General features: G+C 36.3%; 1 pseudogene; it reads right to left on the bottom strand.

Moving 5' to 3' along the window:
* Window positions 1–689: 689 nt before the first annotated feature.
* Window positions 690–26,507, bottom strand: LOC138090705 (complement factor H-like; annotated as a pseudogene).
* Between the last annotated feature and the right edge of the window lie 1,291 nt (window positions 26,508–27,798).

A 27,798-nucleotide genomic window follows, 5' to 3' on the forward strand; every position in this document is an offset into this window, starting at 1 on the left:
ATATATAATGAAATATTAGTCAATCATTAAAAGAAATGAAATAATGTCATTTGCAACAATATGGATGGACCTAGAGAGTGTCATACTGAGTGAAGTTAAGTCAGACAGAGAAAGAGAAAAATCATATGATATCCCTTATAAGTGGAATCTTAAAAGAAATGATACAAATGAACTTATTTACATAACAGAAAATGATTCATAGGCTTATAGAAGGAACTTATGGTTGCTGGGATGAATGACGGGGGAAGGGATAGTTAGGGAGTGTGGGATGGACATGCACACATTGCTATATTTGAAATGGATGACCAGTAAGGACCTACTGTATAGCCAGGGAGCTCTGCTCAATGTAATGTGGCAACCTGGGTGGGAGGGGAGTTTGAAGGAGAATGGATACATGTATCTATATGGTTGAGCCCCTTTGCTGTTCACCTGAAGCTAGCAGGACATTGTTAATTGCTATACCCTAATACAAAATAAAAAGTTAAAAAGGTACATCATAATCAAATTGCTAGAAATTTCAGGAGAAAATCTCAGTAACTCTTGATAGATATTATGCCATACTTGAAAAAGTGTTCAAACATCAGCACAGTAGAGTTTTCATCCATCACCGTAGAGCCAGGAAGAAGTGACAACAGTTTTCCAATGCTGGATGAAAAGAGCTGGCAACTCCAAATGCTATAATGAGTGAACTATCCTTTAAGAATAAAAAGAGGAAAAAAAGAAAAAAGAATAAAAGGAAAAAAAATGTCATTCCTGGGCAAAAGAAAACAGAGAATCTTTCTCCAGCAGACCTGTACTTGAAGAATTCTTCAAATAGAAAGCAAAACAGAAAAAGGATTGAGATTTTAGGTAGGAAAAAACAATGGAATTGATTTTTTAAAATATGGGCAAATATAATAAGACTATAATTTCCCTACTGATTTTATTAGATTATGACTGTGCAAAATTATCATTTGATATGGTGCTCAATGGATGTTGAGAATACTACAGACATTTATGTTAAAAAATTGGGGAGTATAAATAAATGTAAATGGAAGTAAGCTTCCCACATTTCACTTGAGGTGGTAAAACATCAGCAACAGCAGGGAGTGATAAGCTACCTTTGTGTATCTTAATAACTAATGCAACTACTAATAAAACCGTGTAAAGCAATGCAGATGTATCACAGTTAAATTATTTTATAATGTTCAAAAATTCACAGGGAGGACAAGAAAACAAAATAGGATTGAGAAACAGAGGAAACACATATAAAACAACAGTAAAATGGCAGACATTATCCCTAAAATAGTTAATAGCTATTTAAAATGTAAATGTTCTAAATAGATCAATTAAAAGATCAAAAACGGCAGGGTGGACACATAAACAAGTCTGAGCTGTATGCTGTGTACAAGAAAGTCACTTCAAACATGAAAACGTGTCAAGTGGAAGACTGCCAAAAATACACACCAGGCAAAAGTTAACTTGAAAAACTAGAAGTGGCTAATGTATTTCTTGGTTGGATTCCCTCCCTTCCTGAACTCTAAACACTGAAGTGTCCCAGGACCAAGATTCAGACTCTTTATGCTTATGTGTACACGAATTCTCTGAATGACTTCAGCTAGTTACATACTTTTAAATATCACCCATATGGGAAGATCCCCAATTTATGTCACATTCTGTGGCCAGGCCCTGGCTGCCTATTCCATGTCTCAAAGCAGAATTTACTGGGCTATATTTAAAATGGATGGGCTCCAATTTCTTGGGCTCCAATTTCCAGCATTGGAAAACTGTTTTCACTTCTTCCTGGCTCTATGGTCATGGATGAATGCTTTATTGATGCTGAGGTTTGAGCACTTTTTCCAAAAAAGTATGGCATAATATCTATCAAAAGTCAAATGTACTTATATGAGTCAAATATATCTTTAACACATTTATTCTTCAAGAAGTAACTGTTAATAATTAAGATAGGAAATGTTCCATGATGCCAACTGTTCATGTATTGCTAACTCTTTCATAAGTGAAGTGAAGTGAAGTGAAGTGAAGTGAAGTGAAGTGAAAATTGCTCATTCATGTCTGACACTTTGTAACCCCAAGGACTATACACATTTCATGGAATTCTTCATGCCAGAATATTGGAGTGGGTTGCCTTTCTCTTCTCCAGGGGATCTTTCCAACCCAGGAATCAAACCAAGGTCTCCTGCATTGCAGGCAGATTATTTATCAGCTGAGCCACAGGGGAAGTCAAAGAATACTGGAGTGGGTAGCCTATATCCCTTCTTTAGCAGATCTTCCCAACTCAGGAATGGAACTGGGGTCTCCTGCATTGCAAGCGGATTCTTTACCAATTGAGCTATCAGGAAAGTCCAACTCTTTCATAAAATAAATGTCAAATAATTATTCAGTTCACAATAGAACTGGATTTTAAGCACCGTCTTTATTTTTTTTCTTAGAATATGCAATTGTGGCTTTTTTAATTTATTTTTTATTTTTAAATATAAATTTATTTATTTTAATTGGAGGTTAATTACTTTACAATATTGTATTGAATTTGCCATACACACCATCTTTAAATGAATTAATTTAAAAAATAAAATTATTACAGAAAAGTTACTTCATCATATATTTATAATAACAGATTTCTGTCCCTAATATGTATTCTAAATTGATTATAGGGATGGATAAGATACCCTACCATTGCACTGAGGTGGTTTTGCCCAAGTTCCATTTAAACATATCACATCTATCTCCCCTAAAAGGTCATAATCCCTGGTGCATTCATAATGTACTCTCTCACCACTCTGATATCTAGACTCCTGATTTTGTATAATACCATTTTCCAATTGAGGTGGATTCACACAGGAAGCATCTGAATAGAAAGGAAAAAAAGCATCTCTAATATAATGATCATCATGAACAGCAAGGAGGAAATGGGATGTCAAATATATTCCATGGTTGTTTAGATTCAATAGTTAATCTGTCATGAAAGACTGCTAGTTTTAATCAGTTTACATGTAAGATTAAGGGAAAGGAAATAAAGCAATGTTTTTCAGTATGACTTAAGTTTCTGTATCTTAAATCTCTCTTTTATCCTTCACTAGAAATTTGATACACATTTTTTTAGGCCAGAGAAAATAAGAGCTTTTCTAGACATCTCTTTCTTAAGGATAGTAACATAATAATTATAAAGTATATAAATTCAATATGAATATACAAGCCATAAGAAAAACATAATAAAAAGATCACTTGACATTAGGATTTGGCTTACATTCATCCTGTTTAAGAGCTGTAACTTAGTACGCCACTATGGAGAACAGTGTGGAGATGCCTTACAAAACTGGAAATAGAACTGCCATATGACCCTACTGCTGGGCATACACGCTGAGGAAACCAGAACTGAAAGAGACACGTGTACTGCAGTGTTCATTGCAGTGCTGTTTACAATAGCCAGGATGTGGAAGCAACCTGGATGTCCATCGGCAGATGAATGGATAAGAAAGCTGTGGTGTATATACACAATGGAATATTACTCAGCCATTAAAAAGAATGCATTTGAATCAGTTCTAATGAAGTGGATGAAATTGGAGGCTATTATACAGAGTGAAGTAAGTCAGAAAGAAAAACACCAATACAGTATCAGTTCAGTTAAGTCGCTCAGTTTGTCTGACTCTTTGCAACCACACGAACTGCAGCAGGCCAGGTCTTCCTGTCCATCACCAACTCCCGGAGTCCACTCAAACTCATGTCCATTGATGGCATCAGTGATGCCATCCAACCATCTCATCCTCTGTCCTCCCCTTCTCCTCCTGCCTTCAATCTTTCCCAGCATTGAGGTCTTTTCCAGTGAGTCAGCTCTTCGCATCAGGTGGCCAAAGTATTGGAGTTTCAGCTTCAACATCAGTGAACACCCAGGACTGATCTCCTTTAGGATGGACTGGTTGGATCTTCTTGCAGTCCAAGGGACTCTCAAGGGTCTTCTCCAACACCACAGTTCAAAAGAATCATTCTTAAGTGCTCAGCTTTCTTTATAGTCCAACTCTCACATCCATACATGAACACTGAAAAAACCATAGCCTTGACTTGATGGACCTTTGTTGGCAAAGTAATGTCTCTGCTTTTTAATATTCTGTCTAGGTTGGTGATAACTTTCCTTCCAAGGAGTAAACGTATTTTAATTTCATGGCTGCAATCACCATCTGTAGTGATTTTCGAGCCCCCCAAAATAAAGTCAGCCAGTTTCCACTGTTTCCCCATCTATTTCCCATGAAGTGATGGGACCAGATGTCATGATCTTAGTTTTCTGAATCTTGAGCTTTAAGCCAACTTTTTCACTCTCCTCTTTTACTTCCATCAAGAGGCTCTTTAGCTCTTCTTCACTTTCTGTCATAAGGGTGGTGTCATCTGCATATCTGAAGTTATTGATATTTCTCCCAGCAATACTAACACATATATATGGAATTTAGAAAGATGGTAATGATGATATTCTATGTGAGACAGCAAAAGAGACACGGAAGTATAGAACAGTCTTTTGGACTCTGTGGGAGAAGGCGAGGGTGGGGAGATTTGAGAGAGTAGCATTGAAACATGTATATTATCATATGTGAAACAGATCACCAGTCCAGGCTGATGCATGAGACAGGGTGGTCAGGGCTGGTGCACTGGGTTGACCCTGAGGGATGGGATGGGGAGAGAGGTGGGAGGGGTTTCAGGATGGTGAACACATGTACACCCATGGCTGATTTATGTCAATGTATGGCAAAACCCACCACAATATTGTAAAGTAATTAGCCTCCAATTAAAATAAATTAATTAAAATTTTAAAAGAGCTGTAACTTTAGGTCCTTAGGAAAACAAACATAGTAAGTACTTCTTTAGAAACTTAATTAAGAATTAACACACTCTGAACAATATCATAGTTGAAGGGAGAAGATGATTAATTAAAAGATCCAAACATAAGATATAGAAAAATAAGTGTAATTTTACAAAACGACCCTTTAATGATAATGAGCTAAATGGTAAATGCTTAAGGACACCCTAGTGAGTGATGTGTAATTCCTCAGTGAGATCCAAAGTATGTAAGGCTGTTGCCATGGCTTCTGGACTGAAATGTGCACAGAATCCCTTGGGAATCATTAAGATAGTGTCAGAATTGCAGTCCCAGTGGTTGTGATTCATCAGATCTCAGTGACCCTGTGAAAATGCTTGCATTTCTAACAGTTTACAGAATATGCTGAGATTGCTGTGCCTGAACCGTGTACTGGGCTATAGAATTATTGAGCTATAGACTGACCACTGAGTACACAATTCCATCCTTTTTTATGTGTGTGAGCATGCTCAGATGCTCATTTGTGTCTGACTCTTTGTGACCTCATGAACTCTAGCCCACCAGGCTCCTCTATTCATGAAATTCTCTGGCAAGAATACTGGAGTGGGTTTTCATTTCTTCCTCCAGGGGATCTTCCCAACCCAGGGATCAAAACCATGTCTCATACACTGTCAGGCAGATTCTTTACCACTAGTGCCACCTGGGAAACTCTCATACCTTTTTATGTTCAGGCGTAAACCTTCTTTGACCTGGCTTAAGAATAATCTATATCTTTTTAATGATGGTGGAGGCAATTTTCCTCACTGTGTTTCTTAATATATTTTAATACATAAATTAAAAAATTTTGCCTAAGTACTTCTGCATGCTGGCCTTCCTGTTCATTTTCTGTTAATACACTGTATAATATTGTATCTATCCAGCTGATAATATGGCCAACATTTAAAAGCCACTTATCCTGATCTACATGATTTCATTTCTCAACCTATGAGGACTGCATCATCAAAGCTGGGCAAGTTAACACAATCTGTATCTGAAAGAAAAAGAATATTTGTTTAATACCTCTTTAAAAATACATACTGGCCAATAATTATATTTCAGAAAAAATAGATACATATCAAACCAATGAATATTGTATAATATTTCTCTTATAACTTAAATGTCAGAAATCTTGATTCAGTCACATTGACTGTCTCTATATTCATCAAAATTACGACATGGGAATGGTGATGTTCTAAGAGAGAGGAATGCATACGTCTCATATTTAAATTATTTTTCCCAATTGCAAGTCATCTACATTATGAATGTGTTTATATTTCTTGCTTCTATCAAAATCTGTTACCTTGAATTCTGTTAAATATCTTAGAAAACTGCATGTTATAAAGAAATTATTGATAAATTAATAACAAATGGAGTAGTGATAAGACTGATGAGCAGCTGTCAGCCATGATAAAGGAACAGAGACAAGAAATCTGAGAATGTATATCAGAGGATGTCCAAACTACATCCAAGATTATGTGAAAGTGAGATAATTTAGCTAGTGTTACCAAACTTTTATTATTTAGCTGGTTAAGATGAGACAATTTGAGACAACCAAACTTTTACTATTACTAGAGTTATTAATTCAATTCATAACTTTCCATAGATACCTTGTTAGATTCTAGAATTAGTGGTTAGTTTCATATTTATACTATTTATGCTATGAATTAAAGATATTTGTCAGCCTTATAATAGAATGAAAAACACTATACTTATGCATTCTGGTGAACGGGAGCATTTTCCTCCTAAATGTCCTATAGATGGATACGAGTCCCTCTGTCCCAAACCCCTCATCACTGTTGTAAGTAACTTCTCCATATTGGTAACTGTCTCTCTAATGAGATATAGCACCATTCTAAATATAAGGCGGAAGTCCACAAGGGAGTCCTAGGAATACATGAGAGAATGATTTCATGTTTCACTAACTCTGAAACTTATTTTGATGAACTGCTCATCATATTTGGTAGTTTTATTTGAAAATAGTAAATGATTATATTGTAACTTCTAGAAAATCAGACAGAAGTTCAAGAATATGTCCTAAAATTACCATTCTGGTGTTTGCCCAATCATCCCCTTGAGCACAAACTTGAAACTAACAGCACTGATATATAAAAGAGACTATCAGTGCTTCTCTAATCAATCATGAGTAATAAAAAAAAAAAACACATTAGGACTTCGTCACCTTAGGAAAAGTACTATATATTGTAAGAAATTAAAAGGGACATTGTAGGAAGAACATAAGAAATTTTTCAGAAAAAAACTTCGTGGCAATGCAAATGCTGCAAATTCTATGAATAGGTAGGACTATGAATATGTTATATGAATAGTTAGGTTTACTTTATTACACATGCATGCAGTGCTAATATTACAAAAAAATTGTCAGATTGAAAACTGATTCTATATGGAACCAATTAAATTAACACAAATGATTAATTGGAATATGTAAAAATCAATTAAGTGTATAAACATAGAAATTACATATTAAAACTTAAAAGTGTTAGTCACTCAGTCATTTTCAACTCTTTGCAACTCTATAGACTGTAGCCCACTAGACTCCTCTGTACATGGAATTTGCCAGGCAAGAATACTAGAGTGGGTTGCCATGTCCTTCTCCAGGGGATTTCAGGACCCAGGGATTGAACCCAGGTCTCCCACATTGCAGGCATATTCTTTATTATTTGAGCTACCCTGGTACATTAATTCCTAAATGACTTATAAATAAATAAATGATTTGAAATATTTAGAAATCTGAAGGAACCTGTCTCATAACTTTGATTACAATTGATTAGTTTCAATGAATGATACTGAATATAGAAATTTGGTTTGCATACTGTCCTCACCTATACACTGAGGGGAAGAGCTCCACTTTCCCATATAGCATGTTATTCCATCTTCTTCAAATATCCTGAAGCCTTCTTCACAAATATAACTTAACTTGGTGCCATGTGCATATAGCCTTGGTTCATGTCATGTGTTTCTTTCCTTTCTTCTGCAGAGCTAGATGATTTAATGGTTCCACAGTCTATTTGAGGTGGTTGAAAACATGGAATTTTTTTCTACATGAAGAACAGAGATCAAAGGATGAAGTATGAATATAATGTTTAAATTAAATTAGAAGAAGTTGAACAAGTTAAAGAGTTTTAAGACTGACAAATAATTGAAACTTGCAATCCATCTGTCTCCATAAATACTCTTGTACTATCCACTTGTTTAACATGCCCCTGCATTCTTTTTTTTAATGAATTTTTTATTGAAATGTTGGATGTTTAACAGTATGTTAACTTCAGGTGTGCTACAAAATCATTTGGCTTTTACATACATTATAAAATGACTACCAGTATCTAGTAAAAATCTGTCCCTATACAAAGTTATTACAGTGTGAATATGACCATATTCTGTATGCTGTATATTATATCCCTATGGCTTCTTTATTGCATAACTGGAGTTTGTACCTCTAAACCCTCTGCATCTATTTTGCCAACCCCCACCTCCCTTCTAGCAACAACCCATAGTTCTGCACCTGTGTGAGCCTGTGTTCCTTTAATTTTGTTTGTTTTATATTTATATTTCACATATAAGTGAGAACATGTGGTATCTGTCTTTTGCTAACTGACTTACTTCACTTAGCATAAAACACACTAGACTCATTCATGTTGTTCCAAATGAAAATATTTCCTATTCTATGGCTTAGTAATAGTTCATTTTTTTGTGTGTGTTTATCCACTCATCTATCAATGGACTGTTGGCTTGCTTCCTATCCTTGCCTATTGCATGTAATGCTGCAATGAACACCAGTGCTTATATCTTTTTGGATTAGTGTTTTTGGTTCCTTTGAACAAATGCCCAGAAGTGGAATTGATAGATCATATGACAGTTATACTTTTAACTTTTGAGTAAACTCCATACTCTTTTCCACAATGGCTCTATCAATTTATAATTCTACCAACAGTGCACAAAGACTCCCTTTGGGCCACATTTAGCCAATACTTGCTATTGTATTTTTTATATTAGCCATTGTGACAAGTGTGAAGGGACATCTCACTATGGTTTTAATATACATTGTCCTGAAGATTAGATGGAACTTTGTTGGCAAAATAATGGCTCTGCTTTTGAATATGCTATCTAGCTTGGTCATAACTTTCCTTCCAAGGAGTAAGCGTCTTTTAACTTTATGGCTGCAATCACCATCTGCCATAATTTTGGAGCCCCCCAAAATAAAGTCTGACACTGTTTACACTGTTTCCCCATCCATTTCCCATGAAGTGATGGGACCAGATGCCATATTCTTCATTTTCTGAATGTTGAGCTTTAAGCCAACTTTTTCACTCTCCTCTTTCGCTTTCATCAAGAGGCTTTTCAGTTCCTCTTCACTTTCTGCCATAAGGGTGGTGTCATCTGCATGTCTGACATGATTGATATTTCTCCTCACAATCTTGATTCCAGCTTGTGCTTCTTCCAGCCCAGGGTTTCTCATGATGTCCTCTGCATAGAAGTTAAAGAAGCAGGGTGACAATATACAACCTTGACATACTCCTTTTCCTATTTGGAACCAGTCTGTTGTTCCATGTCCAGTTCTAACTGTTGCTTCCTGACCTGCATATAGGTTTCTCAAGAAGCAGGTCAGGTGGTCTGGTATTCCCATCTCTTTCAGAATTTTCCACAGTTTATTGTGATCCACACAGTCAAAGGCTTTGGCATAGTCAATAAAGCAGAAATAGATGTTTTTCTGGAACTCTCCTGCTTTTGCAATGATCCAGTGGATGTTGGCAATTTGATCTCTGGTTCCTCTGCTTTTTCTAAAACCAGTTTGAACATCTGGGAGTTCATGGTTCACGTATTGCTGAAGCCTGGCTTGGAGAATTTTAAGCATTACTTTACTAGCATGTGAGATGAGTGCAATTGTGCGGTAGTTTGAGCCTTCTTTGGCATTGCCTTTCTTTGGGACTGGAATGAAAACTGACTTTTTCCAGCCCTGTGGCCACTGTTGAGTTTTCCAAATTTGCTGGCATATTGAGTGCAGCACTTTCACAGCATCGTCTTTCAGGATTTGAAATAGCTCAACTGGCTATCATCTCCACTAGCTTTGTTCATAGTTATGCTTTCTAAGGCCTACTTGACTTCATATTCCAGGATAGCATATTCAAAAGCAGAGCCATTACTTGGCCAACAAAGGTCCATCTAGTCAAAGCTATGGTTTTTCCAGTAGTCAAGTATGGATGTGAGAGTTGGACTGTGAAGAAAGCTGAGCATCAGAGAATTTATGCTTTTGAACTGTGGTGTTGGAGAAGACTCTTGAGAGTCCCTTGGACTGCAAGGAGATCCAACCAGTCCATCCTAAAGGAGATCAGTCCTGGGTGTTCTTTGGAAGGACTGATGTTAAAGCTGTAACTCCAATACTTTGGCCACCTCATGAGAAGAGCTGACTCTTTGGAAAAGACTGTGATGCTGGGAGGGATTGGGGGCAGGAGGAGAAGCCAACGACAGAAGATGAGATGGCTGGATGGCATCACTGACTCAATGGACGTGAGTTTGAGAGAACTCTGGGAGTTAGTGATGGACAGGGAGGCCTGGCATGCTGCAATTCATGGGGTTGCTAAGAGTCAGACATGACTGAGTGACTGAACTTGGAACTTGGCCTGAAGATTAATGATATTGAGCATCTTTTCATGGGTCTGTTGGCCATCTCTATATCTTCTTGGAAAAATAATCTACTTAGGTCTTCTGGCCATTTTTTTTTTTTAGTTGAATTGAATATATTTTCTTTTTTTTTCTGATGTTGAATTGCATGAATTCTTTGTGTAGTTTGAATATTAATTGGATATATCCTTTGCGAAATATCTTCTCCCATTCAGTAGGCTGCCTTTTCCATTTTATTGATACTTTTCTGTGCTATGGGAAACACTTTTAGTTTGATGTACTCTCATTTTCTAACTTTTACTTTTGCTTCCCTTACCTGAGGAGACATATCCCCTCCAGTTCAATTCAATTCTTTTTTTTTTTAATTTTTATTTTTACTTTATTTTACTTTATAATACTGTATTGGTTTTGCCATACATTGACATGAATCCACCACGGGTGTACATGCGTTCCCAAACATGAACCCCTCTCCCACCTCACTCCCCATAACATCTCTCTGGGTCATCTCCATGCACCAGCCCCAAGCATGCTGTATCCTGCATCGGACATAGACTGGCGATTTGATTCTTACATGATAGTATACATGTAAGTATACAGTTCAATTCAATTCAATTGCTCAGTCATGTCCGACTCTTTGCAACACCATGGACTGCAGCATGCCAGGCTTCCCTGTCCATCACCAACTCCTGGAGCATGCTCAAACTCATGTCTGTCGAATCGGTGATGCCATCCAACTATCTCATCGTCTCTTGACCCCTTCTCCTCCCTCCTTCAATGTTTCCCAGCATTGGGGTCTTTTCAAATGAATCAGTTCTTCACATCAGGTGGCCAAATTATTGAGTTTCAGCTTCAGCATCAATCCTTCCAATGAATAATCAGGACAGATTTCCTTCAGGATTTAGTAGTTGAATCTCCTTGCAGTCCAAGGGACTCTCAAGAGTCTTCTCCAACACCACAGTTCAAAAGCTTCAATTCTTCTGTGCTCAGCTTTCTTTATAGTCCAAATCTCACATCCATACTTGACTACTGGAAAAACCATAGCTTTGACTAAACAGACCTTTGTTGGCAAAGTAATGTCTCTGCTTTTTAATATGTTGTCTAGCTTGGTCATAGCTTTTTTTCCAAGGAGCAAGTGTCTTTTAATTTCATGGCTGCAGTTACCATCTGCAGTGATTTCAGAGCCCCCCTTCCCCGCCCCCCACCAAAATAAAATTTCTCACTGTTTCCATTGTTTCCCCATCTATCCCCCATGAAGTGATGGGACTGGATGCCATGATCTTAGTTTTCTGGATGTTGAATTAAGCCAACTTTTTCACTCTCCTCTTTCACTTTCATCGAAGCCCTTTAGTTCTTCACTTTAAAACTGATGTCAAAGAGCATATTGCCTATGATTTCTCTAGGAGTTTTATGGATTCAAGAATTATAATTAAGTCTTTAATTCATTTTTAGTTTATTTTTGTATATTATGTGGGAAAGTTAGCCAAGATTGATTCTTTTGAATGTAAATCTCCAGTTTTCCCAGCACCAGTTATTAAAGAGGCAATAATTTTCCCACTATATTCTTGCCTCCTTTGTCATACATTAATTGGCCATATAATTGTGAGTATATTTCTGGGCTCTCAATTCTGTTCTGTAGATATATGTGTCTGTTTCTGTGCCAGTGTCATACTATTTTAATTATCACAACTTTGTGATGGAGTTTGAAATCAAGGAGTTTGATTCTTCCAATTCCATTTTTCTTTTTCAAGATTGCTTTGGCTATTCTGGTTCTTATGTGCTTCTGTACAAATTGCAAAAATTTTTTTCTTCTAATTCTGTGAAAAATGCCATTAGTAATTTAAGAGGGATTGCATTGTCTGTAGATTGCCTTGGGTAGCAAGGTTATCTTAACTATACAAATTCTTCAAATTGATGAACATGATATCTTTCCATTTGTTTTGCCATCTTCAGTTTTTTTCATCAATATCTTATAGCTTTCAGAGTACAAGTCTTTTACCTCCTTGGTTAGATTTGTTACTAGCTATTTTATTCTTCTGATGCAGTTGTAAATGGGGTTGTTTTCTTGATTTCCTTTCCTAAAAATGTGATGTTCAAGCATAGAAATGTGACATATTTCTGTATCTTAATTTATATCCTTCAAATTTAATGAATTCTTTTATTAGTTCTAATAGCTTTTGATGATGTTTTCCTATGTACAGTATTATGTTATCTATAAATAGTGCAGTTTTACTTTTTTCTTTGCAATTTGAATTCCTTTAATTTATTTTTTCCTGTGATTGCTGTGTCTAGGACTTACAACACCATGTTGAATAAAAGTGGAGAGTTTGGGCATCCTCATCTTTTCCCTGGTTTTTAGGAAATGCCCCTCAGCTTTTCACTGTTGAATGCAATGTTGGCTGGATGTTTCTCATATGTGGCCTTTATTATGTTTAGGTATGTTTCCCTACTACCCACTACCCACTACATGGAAAGCTTTAACAGAAACAGGTATTGAATTTTATCAAAAGTTTTGCTTGCATCTATTGAGATAATTATATTATTTTTATTTCTCAATTTGTTGGTAAATATCACATTGATTCGCTGATATTGAAACATACTTGAATCCCTGAGAAAAGTCAAAGTTGCTCATGGTGTGTAATCCTTTCAATTGTTGAATTTGGTTTGCTAATATTTGATTTAGAATTTTTATACCTATGTTCATAAATGGTATGGACAGAAATTTTCTTTTTATGTAATGTCTTTGGTTTTGGCATCAGGATGATGATACTGACCTTGCAGAAGAAGTTCAAAAGTGTCCTTCCTCTTCAATTTCTTTTGGGACTATTTTTTTTTCTATCATTTTTGTTTATTTATTCTTTTCATTTATTTTAATTGGAGGTTGATTACAACTATTTTGGGAAGAATAAGTGTTAACTCATTTGTAAATGGCAGAATTCACCTGTGAATCTGTTTGGTTATGGATTTTTGTTTCTTGGGTTTTCAAAATACTGATTCAATTTTAATATCAGTAATCAGTCTGTTTGTATCTTTTATTTTTTTCCTGATTTAGTTTTGAGAAATTGCATATTTCAAGGAATTTATCAGTTTCTTCTCAATTGTCCATTTTATTTGTGTGTAATTTTCACAGTAATCTCTTTTAATTCTCTATATTTCTGGGGCATTTCCTCATTTGTTTCTAATTTTATTGATTCAAACCCTCCTCTTTTTCTTGATGAATCTTTCTAAATGTTTAGCAACTGTGTTTATCTTTTCAAATGGTTAGTTCTTGGTTTCATTGATATTTTCTATTAGTTTAGTCTCTATTTCATTCATTATCCTCTGATCTTTATTGTTTCTTTCCTTCTACAAACTTTAGGTTGTTTGTATTTATCGTTCTAGTTTCTTTAGATTTATATAAGATTGCTTATTTGAGATATTTTTTCTTTTCTGAGATAGGCTTGTATCACTATAAATTTCCCTCTTAGAATTGCTTTTGTTGAGTCTCACACATTGGATCATTTTATTTCCATTTTCATTTGTTTGCAGGTATTTTTTATATTGTCTTTGATTTCTTCAGAGACCCCTTGGTTATTTTGTAACATATTTTTTAACCTCTAGCTGTTTGTACTTCTGGCAGTTTTTATTTTTTTCCCCGATAGTTGATTTTCAGTCTTGTACATTTGTACAACAAAAGACTCTTGTTATGATTTCCATGTTCTAATAATTCTATATTTCTGTTCCCCACCTCATATTTTATATCCATTTGTTTTGAGTTTCTGTTAACTATTTATTGTTGGTACAAATAACGTTACTGTTTTTATTTTCTAATCTTCCCACTAGCACCTACTACCTTTACTGTAAGTTTGCTTTTACTAGTAAACTTCTTTCTTTTGTAACTTTCTTATGTCTAGTTGCAGTCTTTTCTTTTCAGCTTAGAAAGTCTCTTTCATATCTCTTGTAAAGTGAGTTTAATGCTGATGAACACATTATTTGCAGATCTCTAAAATTGTTGATCTATCCTATGATAGTCTTGCTGGATATGGTAGTTTTGGTTATAAATTTTTTTTTTTCCCTTTCATCACTTTGTGTACATTGTGTCACTCCCTTGTGGCCTGCAAAGTTTCTGCAGAAACTGCTGATGGTCTTATGAGTCCCATTGTATGTAACTAGTGGCTTTTCTCATGATGCTTTTAAGATTCTCTATTTTATTTTTTTCCTATTTAAATTACAGTGTGCTTTGGTAAGATCTCTTTGGTTGATCTTATTTGGGAATCTGATTTCCAGGCCTGCGTCTGTTTTGTTCTCTAGGTTAGAAAGTTTCAGCTATTATTTCTTCAAATAAGACTGTCTCTCTCCATTTGGGATTCATATAATGAGAATTTTGCTGCATTTGCTGTTGCCCAGATATCCCTTAATATACCCATTTTTAAAAATTCTTTCTTTTTCTTGTGCTATTTGGGTAGCTTCCACTACCCTGTCTTCAGATCACTGATCTATTCTTTTGAATCCTCTAATCTGCTGTTGATTTCATCTAGTGTATTTTTCATTTCAGCTATTACATTATTTATCTCTATTTAGTTCTTTTTTAAATGTTCTACCTTTTTCTTAAAATTCTCACTGTTTTCATCCATTCTTCTCCAGAGTTTATTGAGCATCTTTATGGTCATTACCTTGAATGCTTTACTGGGTAGATTGCATACCTCCATTTTGTTTAGTGTTATTTTTTGAGATTTCATCTTGTCCCTTCTTTTGGAATGTATTTCTTTGTCTCTTCATTTTAGCTAATTCTATGTGCTTTCTTCTAAGATTGGGCATGTTCCTGAGCTTGGAGAGGTGGTCTTCTGTAGGAAAAGTCTTATGTAGGGAGCCCTGAAGCCTGCTCCCCTCTGCAGGATGTGTACAGCAGATATAAATGCTACAGGGGTGTCCTGTTGTAGCAAGCCCAACTACTGTGGGGACACAGGTAAGCAGGGCTAGCACTCCAACCTGGTCGGCTATCAGTGCATTCTGCAGTGGCTGCAGCCTACTATTTGGCAGGATGAAGTCCTGGAAAAGCCTGCTGCAGGGCCCGAAGGTACCTGGGCTGGTGTTGTCATATGCAGGATCAGGATGAGATCCAGGTGTAGCAGCTGGGGCCCAGTGGGGCCTGCGGTTGGCACTGTCATACTCATGGGTTGGTAAGCCCTGGTGCTAGTAATCTACAAGGAGAACTCTAAAGTGGCACTTGGCAGTGGCATTTTCATAGTAAAATGAGCTTTCATAATGGCTCATGCCAGCATCTATGTCCCCAAAATTGCGCCCCCCCCAACTCTCTGGGAGGTTCACAAAGACCAGCAAGTCAGTCTAATCCAGGCTTCTTTCCAATTACTGCCTCTGCCTTGGAACATGGAGCGTGTGAGATTTTTGTGTGACTATTAAGAACAGAATCTCTGTTTCCTATAACCCTCTGGCTTTCCTGTAAGCAAGCTACACTGTACTTTTATGTCAGATAGTCTGGGGACTCATCTTCCAGGTCAACAACTCCCATACTAAGGAGAAAAATTGGTCCTTTATTCTTGTCCTTTTGATCATTAAGACAAAAATATGCATAAGTGTAAATTTTACCTGGTATTTATATAGTAGCCCCCAAATTTTGCCCCTATTTACTTCATACTAGAAGTAAAAGAATGTTCATTTATATATATATATATATATATATATATATATATATATATATATATACTGTGATTTATTGTTTCAAGGTAAAGCGACCTTCATCTTGCTGATCCATACAAAGCTTCAGTTCAGTTCAGTCGCTCAATCATGTCGGACTCTGCAACCCCACCGACCACAGTACACCAGGCCTCCCTGTCCATCAACTCCTGGAGTCCATCCAAACTCATGTCCATTGAGTTGGTGATGCCATCCAACTATCTCATCCTCTGTTGTACCCTCTGCTCCTGCCCACAATCTTTCCCAGCATCAGGGTCTTTTCCAATGAGTCAGTTCTTTGATCAGGCGGTCAAAGTATTGGAGTTTCAGCTTCAACATCAGTCCTTCCAATGAAACCCAGGACTGATCTTCTTTAGGATGGACTGGTTGCATCTCCTTGCAGTCCAAGGGACTCTCAAGAGTCTTCTCTAACACCAAAGTGCAAAAGCATCAATTCTTTGGTAGTCAGCTTTCTTTATAGCCCAACTCTCACATCCATACACGACTACCAGAAAAACCATAACCTTGACTAGATAGACCTTTGTTGGCAAAGTAATGTCTCTGCTTTTTAATATGCTGTCTAGGTTGGTCATAACCTCCTTCCAAGGAGTAAGCGTCTTTTAATTTCATGGCTGCCATCACCATCTGCAGTGATTTTGGAGCCCCAAAACATAAAGTCTGACACTGTTTCCACTGTTTCCCCCTCTATTTGCCATGAAGTGATGGCACTGGATGCCATGATCTTAGTTTTCTGAATGTTGATCTTTCCCCCAACTTTTTCTCTCTCCTCTTTCACTTTTATCAAGAGGCTCTTTAGTTCTTCTTCACTTTCTGCCATAAGGGTGGTGTCATCTACATATCTGAGGTTATTGATATTTATCCTGGCAATCTTGATTCCAACTTGTACAAAGCTTAGAGGAGTATGTATCTTATTTAAAAGAATGTTATAAAGCAAGTCATGTATTGTTGACCAATACAATGTAAGATTTACTGCCATCTACCATCCTTGCACACAATTTCTTCTGCATCTTGAATTGGTAATTTTCTTTACAGAGAATATATATTTTTTCTCCATCCTGACATTTCATTGTCGTTGTCATATCTGCAGTATTGGAAATCAGAGCTGGAGGTGAACGTTGTTGTATTTGTGCTCCTAAAAGTATTAAAATTTGATTTATTGATTAAAAATCTTAAGTTAAGATAGTAAAGGAATAATTTTCAATAAAAAAGCACTAATATAACAAATGATATAACAGTAATAATGCTTATATATATCATATTCTTAAGCTTATTTAGCACCCTAATATATCATATTTGGTTTATAGTGTCATGGTCTTCCTTGTATATTCTTCCTTTGGTCCATTTTGTTTCATATGTATAAAACTGATTTTAATTATTTCTAATCATTAGGATGTTCTGAGTGAGCCTCTCACTCAATTACAGGCACTAAGTGAAGTCTGATATCAGGGTCTTTAAAAAATAAAAAAAAAACAGGCAACTATGATCAGATATATTGGTGTTGGATTAAAATTCTCACATGATTTTCTGTCAGTGGGAGCTGATTATCTAAAGGAGAAATTACACTTAGTTAATAATCAATTATTTTGAAGCAGATTCTTGACGAAGTTAAGACCTAGATTTGTTCACTGGTACTGTTCACAGAGTGTACTGTTTCCAGTTTAGGACTCCCATGGAGGTACAGTTTACTAACTTGCCTACACTGTTAAGGGATATATACGTTGATGAATGCACCTGCTTTAACAGATTAGAGACCCTGGCTTTAGTTATGTGACCAGCAGGGTATAAATGATCCTTCAGTGAACTGTGGGCTTCACAGGTGACACTAGTGGTAATGAACTCTCCTGCTAATGCAGGAAACACGAGTTGCAGGTTCAATCCCTGGGTAGGGAAGATCCCATGACGAGGAAAATGGCAACCCACTCCTGTATTCTTTTCTGAAAAATTCGGTGGACAGAGGAGTGTGGTGGGCTGTACAGTCAATTGGGTGGCAAAGAGTCAGACAAAACTGAGCAACTGAACACACATACACAGATCAGTGTTTTTCATTTTATAAAAAATATTTTTCTTATTTATCTTTTAGATATCTTGCCATATTTTTTCAGTGTATTCTCAAGGATTTATTTTCTTCTATGTCTAACCATTTTTGTCTAAGTAATCTTAAATTGTACTTTCTTTTAAGTCTTTCCAGAAGCTGAACTATCTACTAAATTTCCTTAAAACCTGAGTTATTATGCAGATAAGTTGTTTATGTTCTTATCTTTTTAAAAATAATAATTGGTGCTTTAGTAATTTTTTCTTACATGTTCTTTGGGTTATATTCTTTTCTAGATTCTAGACTGTAATGCCGATTTCTTTTAGTTTGCTATTTATTTATAGCATGGCTTAAAGCTATAAACATCATTGCTCTTTTCTGTGTGCCATTGATTTTAGTGTGTAGTGCTATTATTGCCATTTTCTTTTTCTGTTAATAAATAAATTTGGTTTCCCCAGATTTGTGAGATGAGTGAATAAGCTTGTAGCTAGTCTGCTTTTACTATTTTATTTTTGCCTCTGATTTAGAGAGAATGATTTTAGAAGATTAATTACTTCAAATATCAGGAGAATTTATTACATAAAAGCAATCAATTGTTTTAAAGGCAATGTAGACTTCAAAACAAGGAATATTAAAAATTATAAAGAAATAGTTTATACTTATAAAATATTAATTCACAAGGATGAGCATTCATAGAAGTATAGGCATCCAAAAATAAATGAAGCAAAAAAGGATAGAACTAAAGGAAGAAATAGACAAATTCACAATCTTGGTTAATCATACTGAGAGCCTTCTTACTTTGATTGATAGAACAATTAGAAAAATATTTAAAGACATAGATGAATTTGAAGAACATATGAACCTTTTTAACCTGATCCAGCAGTTGGAGTATATATATCCTTTTATCTAAAAATGGAACTTTCATGAAGATAGAAAATATGCTGTGCAATAACAAAACATGAAAAAAGGCAAAATATTGAAATTTTACAGTTTGTTCTGTGACAACAGAATTAGATTAGAAATGATTAAGAATGAATTATTTCTGTGAATGTCTACTATACTCATTAAATTGGATATAAGAAATATGTGTAGTAATTTATATAATAATCATACTGCAACAAAGCTCTTTAAAAGAGAGCAAATGATTTTACATAGATTTAAATAGAAAAAAATGAATGTAAAGTTTTTTGAGATACAGCTAAAAAGTACTTAAGGAAAAGTATAATTTTACAGGTTATATTTTTGAAATAATTGTTTAAATGCATGTGTTAATTTTCTTCAGTCGTGTCCAACTCTGTGAGACCCCAGAGACAGCAGCCCACCAGGCTCCCCTGTCCCTGGGATTCTCCAGGCAAGAACAATGGAGTGGGTTGCCATTTCCTTCTCCAATGCATGAAAGTGAAAAGTGAAAGTGAAGTCGCTCAGTCGTGTCTGACTCCTAGCGACCCCATGGACTGCAGCCTACCAGGCTCCTTGGTCCATGGGATTTTTCAGGCAAGAGTACTGGAGTGGGGTGCCATTGCCTTCCTTAAGATATGAGATAGTAATATTTTTAAAAAAGCAAGTAATTTTAAGGAAGGAAATAATAAGTCCACAGAATAGAAAATGTTGTATACCATCTACCAGTGTAACGAATAGGACAAAGATCTTTATAGTCATTACTTTTTACAACAGTTTACTTAAAGTCCTGACCCATATAATAAGAAAGTTTAATAAATCAAAGTAAAAATGAATTGGCAGAATAAAAACCTTGTATTTTCAATGGTATAATTGCCAGAAGAAATACTGTTAACAGATCCACAAAACAATTCCTAAGATGAATAAGGCAATATAGTACAGAGTATAAAATCTGTATATAAAAATCAAATGCATTTCTTCATATTTGCAGCAAATCAGATAGAAAATGTAACATTGAAGAACTGTATTTGTAATGTTATAAATAAAATATGAATAATTTTAAAAGTGTAATTTCCTATATTTAAGACATTTCTAGGAAAACAGGAGTAGAAACAAATGATTGAAGAGATATATCATGTTTATGGATTGAACACTTGATATGGTTAACATGTCAATTCTCCCTAACTTGTCTTTCCTTATACAATAACATCCCTTTAATTATATAAACAGATATTTCATAGAAATTAATAAGCTTTCCTTAACATTTCTATGTTACTGAAAAGACCTGAATAAAAACAATCTTGAATAAGAACACAATTGAAAATGTGCAGCATACTCCAAGACTTACTATAAAACTGTAATTATCAAGGTAAAGTGGTTAGGAGTAAGAAGAGATAAATGGATAAATGGACTAAATAGAGAACCAGAAATAAATCAACATTTCCATAGTGAGTTGATTTTCATTTCAAAGTCTATTCCATTCATGTTGTTAGAACTGACTACTCATAATTTAAGAAATAACATTAACTCCCACTTACTTAAAAATTAATATAAGGTAGATGGAATACATAAATATGTATTCTAAAACTATAAAGCTTTTAGAAGAAAATGTAGTACACATGCATTTTACTACATATAAATGTGACCTGCTTCCTTTAAAAAAGAACTGTAAACATGTTGAATGGAACACAGTAGATTTTTTTTTTATTGAAATGAAGTTACTTTCTGTATTTCTTCGGTTTGTAGAAATTGATGAGTATTGAAGATAGTGAGTCAAGGTATCCTACAGTTGCAGAAGAGAAATACATGTGTGAAAAGTGGAAAACTGGAATGAACCCTGTGCTGTTCAGTTGGAATTGGTGGTGTCATTGCAACTCAGAATTTTTTAGACAGCTATAAATAAATAGATGTCTAGATAGATAGATGCATAGGAAGACAGATGCATAGATAAATAAATAATAGTTTCAGGCATAGGCACAATTGTGTGTAATATGTCAAATAAGAAACATTGATTTTCCTATAGTAATGAGCACACCTACTGCCCAGATGTTAATTTAAAGCCACCAATTTCTGCATGGTTCAGTACATAATTGACTAGTGCATATGATGCAGTTCATATTTAGAGACAGTGTTTTGGAGGTTCTAAATTATTTTCCAGCTTGATAAATAACTTCAGTTCAGTTCAGTTCAGTCACTCAGTCATGTCCGACTCTCTGCAACCCCATGAATCGCAATAAGCCAAGCCTCCCTGTCCATCACCAACTCCTGGAGTTCACTCAGACTCATGTCCATCGAGTCAGTGATGCCATCCAGCCATCTCATCCTCTGTCATCCCCTTCTCCTCCTGCCCTCAGTCCCTCCCAGCATCAGAGTCTTTTCCAATGAGTCAACTCTTCGCATGAGGTGGCCGAAGTACTGGAACTTCAGCTTTAGCATCATTCCTTCCAAAGAAATCCCAGGGTTGATCTCCTTCAGAATGGACTGGTTGGATCTCCTTGCAGTCCAAGGGACTCTCAAGAGTCTTCTCCAACACCACTGTTCAAAAGCATCAATTCTTCAGCGCTCAGCCTTGTTCACAGTCCAACTCTCACATCCATACATGACCACTGGAAAAACCATAGCCTTGACTAGATGGACCTTAGTCGGCAAAGTAATGTCTCTGCTTTTGAATATGCTATCTAGCTTGGTCATAACTTTTCTCCCAAGGAGTAAGCATCTTTTAATTTCATGGCTGCAGTCACCATCTGCAGTGATTTTGGAGCCCCCCCAAAAAATAAAGTCTGACACTGTTTCCACTGTTTCCCCCTCTACTTCCCATGTAGTGATGGGACCAAATGCTATGATCTTTGTTTTCTGAATCTTGGGCTTAGATGTCTTTAAAAGACACAAAGACACTACTTGTAAAAGTTAGAAAGAAATAGAATGAATTTTTGTAAAGATTATAAGCAATAGGTTACTTCTGCAGGTTACCTCAGGGTCCCATCTTCCGTTTATACAGATTGAATATTTATGTTTTCCTTGACATTTGTACCTTATTTTGGTATTATGATCAAATTCATCTCCTTTGACGGGCTTGCCTCATATACACTTAATCTTAATGATTTACACTTTTGAAGTTCATCTGTTGCTATAAAAGGAAAATAGTCCCTTGAAAGGACTAACCAAAGCATCTACTGCTACCAAAAGTAACTATGGAATAAAGAGTATGATTAAATTAGAATTTTTGTCTATAAAGTCCACCAACCAAGTTTTTCCTGATCATAATGCATGAAATGGGATATTATGTATGCACATAAGTACGGCATTCAGTCTGTGAAGTTTCAGAGAAAGTACCCATTATAAAGATATTGTGCACTGTGAGGCTGAAAAAGCATCAGAGACTCACTATTGGGATGATCTACATCACTTCATGGGAAATAGATGGGGAAACAGTGGAAACAGTGTCAGACTTTATTTTGGGGGGCTCCAAAATCACTGCAGATGGTGATTGCACCCATGAAATTAAAAGACGCTTACTCCTTGGAAGAAAAGTTATGACCAAGCTAGATAGCATATTCAAAAGCAGAGACATTACTTTGCCAACTAAGGTCTGTCTAGTCAAGGCTATGGTTTTTCCAGTGGTCACGTATGGATGTGAGACTTGGACTATAAAGAAATCTGAGCACTAAAGAATTGATGCTTTTGAACAGTGGTGTTGGAGAAGACTCCTGGGAGTCCCTTGGACTGCAAGGAGATCCAACCAGTCCATTCTGAAGATCAGCCCTGGGTGTTCTTTGGAAGGAATGATGCTAAAGCTGAAACTCCAGTGCTTTGGCTACCTCATGCGAAGAGCTGACTCATTGGAAAAGACTCTGATGCTGGGAGGGATTGAGGGCAGGAGGAGAAGGGGATGACAGAGGATAAGATGGCTGGATGGCATCACTGACTCGATGGACGTGAGTCTGAGTGAACTCCAGGAGTTGGTGACGGACAGGGAGGCCTGGCATACTGTGATTCATGGGGTTGCAAAGAGTCAGAGACGACTGAGCGACTGAACTGAACTGAACACAGTGAATAGTCATCATCGGACCAAATTTGGTCCTATACTTGATTCTGTGCAAATGTTCACATTCATTTGTTTTTTGATCTCAAGCAGTTCTGCATTATTTTTAATTCACAATCTTAAAACATTAAAAATTATTATCTATAGAAATAAAATATATTGTTTCTTATTTAAATGTATTTTTTCAAGAAAGAAGATGTAATTTAATAAGAAAAGTACCTATATTACATTGAATGTATTTAAGCAGATCTCTTGTATGATTCCCCCAAAAAAGAAGAAATACCTGAAATAAGAAACTAGGGCTTAAAGTTGCCACCTTTTCCCAGTATATACTCTGAGACTGTGAGAAACTGTTTTTCACTCTAGGTTATCCTATAACCTGGATTTCCCAGGTGGTTTAGATGTTAAAGAATCTGCCTACAATGCAGGATACCCAGGTTTGATCCCTGGGTCAGGAAGATCCCCTGGAGAAGTGAATGGCAACCCACTCCAGTATTCTTGCCTGGGGAATCCCATGGGCAGATGAGCCTGGTAGGCTATAGTCCATAGTGTTGCAATGAGTCAAGACACGAATGAGCAGCTAACACTAACTAGCAAGAAATTTTTGCTGGCCTTTGCAGGAGTTCAGTATGGTCTATGAAAGCATTTTATATAGCTATATAGTTCAAATATTCAATACATCTGGGAGTTCTTTTAGAATTTGACAAAATATCAGTGTAGGTCTTTGGTAGTGTTCCTGCATTAAACTGTTAATGATCAGAGTCAAGGGAGGATGAACAGCATAAAGAAAAGTCACGATGCAGGATACAGCATGCTTGGGGCTGGTGCACGGGGATGACCCAGAGGGATGTTGTGGTGAGGGAGGTGGGAGGGGGGTTCATGTTTGGGATCGCATGTACACCCATGGTGGATTCATGTCAATGTATGGCAAAACCAATATAGTATTATAAAGTAAAATAAAGAAAAAATTAAAAGTTAGAAAAAAAAGAAAAGAAAAGTCAGGTGTCTGGCCAAAGAAAGTAATGATTTCAAAATGTAACCATGAAAAAATAAAATAAGGAGATGAATTCAAAACACACTAGAGGCTTGAGAATTTACCCTGTTTTTAGGAGTGGTTCAGAGTACTGAGGGAAACAAAACAAGGTAGCAATCTTCAAGAAGTGGTAACTGAAGGAAGATCGAGTTGTTTCTGGAGGGAAACCAATTTGCTTCTTCAGAGAAAATAAACACATGAGAAGAGTGAAAAGCTAGACTAGAGGGATGTACGAAATAAACATAGAGAGGGTAATAAGGCCTATTATAGCTGAAAGAGATTGTTTTACACTGAATACAGGTATAGGATTAATCTTAAGAAGGAAAACTCTGAGATCTGAAAATTCTGAGAGTAATAATTGAAGCAGAAGTTGCGGTGTAAGGCAGAAAGAACAGTTGAGAATTTCCTTGCCTAATGTTACCCTGGGTTTTTCTGACAGGAAATGAGGTGAGCTCATTTGCAGAGAGAGAAGAGGGAAAAATGAGGTTTGATTTTTGAAAAACTGGAAATATCATTGACAAGAATGTGTTTAGGAAAAGCAAAGATAAACACTGAAATTTATTGACTAACTCAATAAACTCCTATTGAATATCTCCCATCTGTCAACCTGTTTTGGGGTATAGACAATATGTCATGGAACAAAACAGCTGTGAGTCCTAACTCTCATGGAGCCTGAGCCTAAGCCCTACCTTCTTCTTGGAATAACTAATGACTAGAAATCTGATGATAAGTAAGTCTAGACAGCCAGAGCTCTCTTTGAATGCAGAACCCAGGAAAACCACAGGAAAGAATTTATTCTAAGAGAAATGTGAAGGAAGGTAACTAAGATTCTTCTGGTCAGTCATCAAGATGGTCACCCAAATGTCAGGACAAGTCACTTATAGGGAAATGTGTCAGTCAGGGCAGATTCCTGGCCCCACCCAAAGTGCCTCCAATGACAGTTACCTACTGACAGGGAGGGCTTGAGCCCATCCTCCCCCAGCGCAGTAACTTCTCTTGGCTGCATTTGAAACAGACTGAGAAATTATAGTTATCAGAAGATTTGAGGGAGGTAAAACTTCTACAGGAACGTATCAAATGGATATTTTCTCAACTATAATTCCTGGTTTCAAAGGTCCTAAAAGAAATAGTATCATATAAAAACAAAAATGGTATTTCTGCAATGCTAGTTATATTTTCCTGGTAGCTAGTACTCACAGTTTGATTACATGAGTATATATCAATTAGTAAGATATAGCCTCACACTTGTCAAGATAAATGATTATAATATCAAGGCAGAAAAATTCATCAAATTCTATTGCTAGTTTATCTTTTTCCTCTTTAGACACATATTGGACTATAAACAGCATGCTTGCATTGATTATAATTTAAGATCTTACATTTTCAAGAGTAACTCTAAATTTCAACAGTATGGCTCCAAATAATAAATGTCAAATTGAAATATGAAACAAAAAGAGTAAACACATTCAAGGCAACATAGGCAAATTCTAGGTGTCTTTATTATGTATATGATATATAAATATCTTTATATTTAAAGATATATGAGATATAAATATCTTCTTGCTGTACCTGTAAGTATTGTAGAGGAGACAGGGATCAACACCATCCCCATGCATTGGCAGGTGGATTCTTTACAACAGAGCCACCAGGGAAGCCCAATCATAAAGTTAGATGTAAGTTAATGATTTGTTTTTAAAGTAATGCCCCCCAAAATAACTCAATAAATTTGTTTTTGTTTTAATGTTGAGTTTTGTAACTTAGTTGAAGAGATCACTCTTGATGAGAACCTTTGGTATTCCTTTCCTAAAATGCTATCCCAAACTTCCACATAGCAATACCTCTATTGGTATGTGTTTTTCTTTATATATTTTGTGCTTATCTTTAGAAAAAAATCATTTATTTATTTTGGCTGTGCTAGGTCTTCATTGCTGTGCACAGACTTTCTCTAGTTGTGGCAAGTGGGGCTAGTGGTGATGCTTAGGTTTCTGATTGCAGTGCTTCTTTTGTTGGGTAGCATGGACTCTTGGCATGCAAGCTTTAGTAGCTGCAACATTTGGCTCAGTAATTGTGGCACATGGGATTAGTTGCCTCACAGCATGTGGAATCTTTCAGGACCAGGGACCTAACCCAGGTTTCCTGCAGTGGCAGGAGGACTCTTATTCACTGGTCCTCCAGGTAAGTCTTTTGTGCTTATCTTATATAAAATTCTTATTTTATTGTACTGTATTGTATTTATTCTTATTTATTGCAATTGTAACAAAAACAAGAAAAGATCTTGGCTGTAGGGTATTTTCCAACTGTTGTCTTCACATAAAGAGAGTACCTGTAAGAAAGCCATGATGATCTGAAAAGCTTCCCCTTAGAATAAATTTCAAGTTTTATAATATCAATTTCTTGCCTACATGTCCAGTGTCATCCATCTCCCCCTGGAATCTATTCAGAATTTTTAAAAGAGGTCAATTTCTTTGCTGCCTCAACTGCTGCACAGACTCCTGTCTCTATGTTGATGAACGGTTTTCACCCTTTCTTTAATAGATACCTTCCTACATGAACTAGAGCCTCAGCCCCTCCTATTTTGAAGTGCTTGGATATTTTTGGTCTTCAAATACACTTGTTCTTCAAATATACTTGAAAAAATATAGAAGTATTGTTACCTTTCAATTCATTATTTACCTTAATTCATTGTTTTGTTTTGTTATTCATACTAGACTGATAATTCTTGAAAGGCAGATTCCTGGCATGTCTTTCACCATTTTGTCTTGGATTCGTTAGTTAGTTAGTTAGTTTGTTAGTTCAGTCGCTCAATCATGTCTGACTCTTTGCAACCCTATGGACTGAAGTATGCCAGTCTTCCCTATCTGTCATCAACTGCCAGAGCTTACTCAAACTCGACTCTATTGAGTCAGTGATATTATCCAACAATTTCATCCTATGTCATCCCCTTCTCCTCCTGCATTCCATCTTTCCCAGCATCGGGGTTTTATCAAATGAGTCAGTACTTCACATCAGGGGACCAAAGTATTGGAGTTTCAGCTTCAGCATCAGTCCTTCCAATGAATATTCAGGAATGATTTCCTTTAGGATGGACTGGTTGGATCTCCTTGCAGTCCAAGGGACTCTCAAGAGTCTTCTCCAAAACCACAGTTCAAAAGCATCAATTCTTCAGTGCTTAGCTTTCTTTATAGTCCAACTCTCACATCCACACATGACTACTAGAAAAACCACAGCTTTGACTAGATGAACCTTTGTTGGCAAAATAATGTCTCTGCTTTTTAATAATCTGTCTAGGTTGGTCATCCAACCTAGACAAGGAGTGGTGGCTGCCTGGGCACAGGAGGGCTGAGAGGAGCTACTCCACATTCAAGGTCAGGAGGGGCAGTGGTGAGGAGATACCCCTCGTCTAAGGTAAGGAGCAGTGGCTGCACTTTGCTGGAGCAGCTGTGAAGAGATACCCCAAGTCCAAGGTAAGAGAAACCTAAGTAAGATGGTAAGTGTTGCAAGAGAGCATCATAGGGCAGACACACTGAAGCCATACTCACAGAAAACTAGTCAATATAATCACACTAGGACCACAGCCTTGTCTAACAAAATGAAACTAAGCCATGCCCTGTGGGGCCACCCAAGATGGG

The sequence above is a fragment of the Capricornis sumatraensis genome, chromosome 14 (genome assembly GCF_032405125.1).
Source record: "Capricornis sumatraensis isolate serow.1 chromosome 14, serow.2, whole genome shotgun sequence".
Taxonomy (NCBI): Eukaryota; Metazoa; Chordata; class Mammalia; order Artiodactyla; family Bovidae; genus Capricornis; species Capricornis sumatraensis.